Raw genomic sequence first — 5,832 nt, 5'->3', positions numbered from 1 at the left:
TTTTACCAAAAAGGGCTATCTTCTATATACCACCCCTACCTTGTCATAACACAACTGATTGGCTCAAACGCATTAAGGAAATACATTTTTATGTCTTCACAATTATTCTACATTGTAGAAAATAGTAGCCATAAATAAAAACCCTGGAATGAGTAGGTGTGTCCAAACATTTGACTGGTACTGTAGCTAAAGTCAAGTCTTCTCAGTCACTGATCTGGAGAAACGTATACATTCAAGGACCACGAAAGGCTCATGGTTCCTTGTCCTCCTTGACCCACAACAGTTCCCCAGGTATAGTGAAACCTTCCCCAGTACTGCATTCTCAAGTCTTGAGGAAAGCTGTGACACCAACTTTGATCTGTTGCAGCTCCAAACTGAACTCACAGTAATGTACTCCATGTCTGACTTCGAGGGTAGGATCCCGGCCGATCTACTCCATGTTTTCCGGCAGAAGAGGCTGAATGAGAGTATGCACCAACTGTATCTGCTTACCTGTCTGGTATTGACCATTCCTGTGTTTACATTCTCCACCCTGAAACGGATCAAGACTTACTCTAGGAACACCACCGGACCGGCCCGACTGTCAGTCTTGGCTTTGATGTCTATCGAGAAAGTACTTCTCTCAGATATAAAATTAAAGGACAGTGCCTTCAGAAAGTACTCACACACCTATACTTTTTCCACGTGTAACAAATTGGGATTAAAACTGATTTAATTGTCTTTTTTTTCTACAATCTACACAAAATACTCTGTCAAAGTGGAAGAAAAGTTATATATATTTTAAAAAGATGATTGAAAAGTAAAACACTAATATTTGGATTGGATAAGTATTCAACCCCTTGAGTTAATACATGTTAGAATCACCTTTGGCAGCAATTATAGCTGTGAGTCTTTTTGGCTAAGTCTCTAAGAGCTTTGCACATTTGGATTGTACAATATTAGCCATTACACATTTTTTATTCTTCAAGCTCTGTCAAGTTGTTTGTTGATCATTGCTAGATAGCCATTTTAAAGTCTTGCCATAGATGTTCAAGCCGATTTAAGTCAAATCTGTAAATAAGCCACTCAGAAACATTCAATGTCGTCCTGGTAAGCAATTCCAGAGTATATTTGGCCTTGTGTTTAGGTTATTGTCCTGTTAAAAGGTGAATTTGTCTCCCAGTTTCAGTTGGAAGGCAGACTGAAACAGGTTTTACTCTAGGATTTTGCCTGTGTTTAACTCCATTCTGTTTTTTTTTTTATCCCAAAAAACCCTCCCTAGTTCTTGCCGATGACAAGCATACACAGCGCATCTGTTTTCTTTGCTGTCCGTGGTCTTGAATCAATAGTTAGGCCTATGTGTGGTTGAATTTATTCCGCCACTGTGCGAGTGTGATTTGTCTTTTGGAACTGTTCCTGTGAATGATGTATGGCTTTTAGGTCTTATATATATCATGTGGAGAATTGACGTAGCAGGTTAGGACAAGGATTAGGTTTAGCTAAAATGCAAAAAAAATATATACACTACCGTCTAAAAGTTTGGGGTCACTTAGTAATGTCCTTGTTTTTGAAAGAAAAGCACATTTTTTTGCCCTTTAAAATAACATCAAATTGATCATAAATACAGTGTAGACATTGTTAATGTTGTAAATTACTATTGTAGCTGGAAACTGATGATTTTTTATGGAATATCTACATAGGCGTACAGAGGCCCATTATCAGCAACCATCACTCCTGTGTTCCAATGGCACGTTGTGTTAGCTAATCCAAGTTTATCATTTTAAAAGGCAAATTGATCATTAGAAACCCATTTTGCAATTATGTTAGCACAGCTGAAAACTGTTGTACTCATTACATTTACATTTTACTCATTTAGCAGACGCTCTTATCCAGAGCGACTTAAAGTAGTGAATGCATATATTTCATACATTTTTTTCTTTTTTTCTTACCAGAATAGAAAGAGGAGTGGGAGGCCCCGGTGCACAACTGAGCAAGAGGACAAGTACTGATTAAAGAAGCAATAAAACTGGCCATCTTTAGACTAGTTGAGTATCTGGAGCATCAGCATTTGTGGATTTGATTACAGGCTCAAAATTGCCAGAAACAAAAAGTTGAAGGCTATTCCATGCGAGAAATTGCCCAAAAACTGAAGATCTCATACAACGCTGTGTACTGCTCCCTTCACAGAACAGCGCAAACTGGTTCTAACCAGAATAGAAAGAGGAGTGGGAGGGCCCGGTGCACAACTGAGCAAGAGGACAAGTACATTAGTGTCTAGTTTGAGAAACAAATGCCTCACAAGTCCTCAACTGGCAGCTTCATTAAATAGTACCCGCAAAACACCAGTCTCAACGTCAACAGTGAAGAGGCGACTCTGGGATGCTGGCCTTCTAGGCAGAGTTGCAACACAAAAGAAAGCCACATCTCAGACTGGCCAATAAAAAGAAAAGATTAAGATGGGAAAAAGAACACAGACACTGGACAGAGGAACTCTGCCTAGAAGGCCAGCATCCCGGAGTCGCCTCTTCACTGTTGACGTTGAGACTGGTGTTTTGAGGGTACTATTTAATGAAGCTGACAGTTTTTGTGCCAAATCTATGGTAGAGTTGAAAATGCAATGGAAACACTTCGAACATTACATTTTGTATTCAATAAATGAAAAATTAAGAAAAAAAATAATCACGCACTGATTTTTATCCACAAGTCAATTTGGTGGAAACACACTGCTGGTGGGAAAATGGGCATATTTTCTTAATTAATTTTAGAATATTCGCATGAAAATCTGTCGCCAATTGGATGGAAATCTAGATACAAAGTGTAATGAATTCATACTCCAGAACAGTAGGCAAACGCAGCAGGTGGTGGCATGCACCTCGTTTGCGGACCGCCATAATACCATAGAAGAAGTATACGGAAGTGGACGGTGAACAATAACAATTTCCACGTTAGGGTTTTGTTATTTCTATGTTTAGCACACTGGAACCCAAAATATGACAAATGTCACTACACAGCATCACACATTTACCCCAGGTAGTGTTTACTTCGCGTTGGAGACAAGACTTGGTTGATATATGTTATCTAGGTAAGTCTAGCTAGCTAGTTGTTGACGTTAGCTAGCAATGGCTAACTGTAACGTTATGGTTTTTCACACTCAAATAGCCTCCATCATGGAGGTTCTAGCAAATGCAGCCGTGGCAGAGATTTGTAAAGTCGTAGACGACGACTATGCAGTGTTTCGTTTGGAAATTTCCCAAAGCCAGAAAGAGAACAGAGCATTGCGGAGGAAACTACAGCTCCTGGAACTGAAGGTGTCACGAGAACGCACAGAGAGGACAATGCGAGAGCGCGTATTCGCCAGTCGTTCCAGTAGTGTCAAGATCCTCGACCGATACAGAGGAATGGCAAGAGGTACATTTTGCAAAGGCGTGGGTGCCTGCCTGTCGCTTAGTTCCCCTCTGCACATGTAACTTGTGTTAACCAGAATTGGGTCTTGGTCAGTTTTTGGATAGTATGCAATAATAACACTGATTGCTGAGCTATCTTGCACAAAGATACAATATCGTATTCTAACCAGATTCTTGATTTACTGTATTTCCTATTTACTCATTTTAAGCAATATGATGCATGGAACATACTCAATCTATAAATAGTATATCAATAAGTTGAGAATTGTTACCTTGCATCCTTACCAATTCTAGACAGTGTCAAAACTGTCAATAGTGTACAATATAGTGTTGAGCATTGACAGTAGCTTACCTAACCACCTCTTTTCCCCCAATCACTCTCTCAGGTGAAGGACATCTCACTGGAGGCCACAGGAGCTTTGTGAAGCCAACAGGACACAATACATGGAGAGATGACAAACCAATCACTGTTGATGAGGGGAGTGGAACCTCAACACAGCACATTATCATGATAGAGGTTAGTGGAATATTGTTACATTAAAATTACAATACATCAAATGTGGTCAGTTTATTTCAGAAAACCTCCCCTCAGCTATTCACTTCCATACTTGTACATCCTCATTTATCTTCCATAGGGGAGCTTGTGAGACATCACTACGACATTGTTATTCAATACAACTCATGTACCCGTAATAACCTCCTCTCTTCTTGTCAGTCTGCAGATGCAGATGCTACAGGTCCTGGGGTCAAGCAGGAGATGACTGAAGAGGAGGACCCACAGTGGAGACATCCAGACTGGTGCGGCAGGAGAGCCCCCTGCAGCCACAGAGGACCCCACAACCGCCCCAGTGCAGCCCAGGACCCAACGCAGTATCATGGAGGTCAGTGGAACACCGTCCTCAAGTCAGAGACAGACACCAAGACTAACTAACACACAGGCTCTTACTTAAAGGATCTGACCACAGATCAGACCCAGAGAGACTGGGGGCTGGGGAGACTAGGCTGTCATCCAGAGCCAGAGGACAGTTCATTCCCGTGGGGATGGTGACCAGTGGCAGTGATGATCTGTCTTGTTCTTAGGCTACAGAGATGGACCCTGGCAACATATCCTTTGGTTTAGAGCAGTTGTGGACTCGAGTCACATGACTTGGACTCGAGCCTGACTAGACTCTCCACAAGCGTCTTGGGACTCGTCTGAAGTCGGTACAGCCAATCTGCCAACTTCTGTCTGTAGGGGCCGAACGTTTGGGCTACACACTAATATGACCCCTTAGTGGAAAGGTGGAACTCTCATGTGTTTTGCTCTAGGACGCCGACAGGCCTCAAGACCCGTCTGAAGGTATTGGACCTGTCTGAAGGTCCCCCAGTACCAGTTGAAAAAGTGAATGGCAGTATATATGGAGACTGTTTGGTAACAAAAATAAGGGGTTAAATACGTGTAAAAACAAAAATGTTTCCCCATCTTTCTTATATCTCTCAGATATAGGACAGACACTTCAGAACTAACTTCCTTTAGAACTGTTGTACAATGTAGTGAATCTCTTATTCAATGCGTTTGTGTGGGCTAATAGCAGTAAGTCCCCCCAAAAAATGTGGTTCATCAAATCATTTAAGATTTTTTTGTGGATACTTAAAATTAAAAATCAAATAGTTAAACGATCCTTGGTATGGCCTTCTTAAAACAATTCCATATAGCTTAGTAGAATCCCTCCCTTCCCGGATTAGACAGGGCTTAGACTGTTATGGGTTAAACTGACCGATCGGGAGGCTTTTCTTTAGAGGAATGGGGTGGAAGCTATCACTTCTTAGAAGCGTTTTTTTTCGAACTATGGGCTTCCTGTATAGATCGGTGACGAGTGTGTCATTTTCTTTAGTGATCTGAATGTTAAGGAAGCTGACACTAGAGTAACCAAAGCACACGGTGAAATGAAGATGATCATTTGACTTAAGAAACTCATGGAACATCTCAAGTTCATTGGGAGTCCCGTCAAATAATACCAATATCATCTATATAATGTTGATATAGTTTGATCATGGATAGAAAGGGATTTTACTCAGGGTTGGGAATGTGATCATGCTCTAAGCCAGTGGTTCCCAAACTTTTTCACCAACCGGGAGAACCCCTGAAGTACCACCTTGTGTGCATTTTAGCAGTAAGTCTATGGTCTCATGAGTCTTCTCAAGTACCCCTTGTGGATAGCCCAAGTACCCCTTTTGGATAGCCCAAGTACCCCTTTTGGATAGCCCAAGTACCCCTTGTGGATAGCCCAAGTACCCCTTGTGGATAGCCCAAGTACCCCTTGTGGATAGCCCAAGTACCCCTGGTTGGGAACCACTGCTCTAAGCTTCCCATATAAAGATTGGCATAATTGGGTGCCATCGTACTCCCCAAAGTGGTTCCTTTGGTTTGTTGGAAAAAGTAACTTCTAAACATAAAAGTTATTTGGGG

This window comes from Salmo trutta, chromosome 4 (genome assembly GCF_901001165.1).
Source record: "Salmo trutta chromosome 4, fSalTru1.1, whole genome shotgun sequence".
Lineage (NCBI taxonomy): Eukaryota > Metazoa > Chordata > Actinopteri > Salmoniformes > Salmonidae > Salmo > Salmo trutta.
This window is presented reverse-complemented; position numbering follows the sequence as displayed.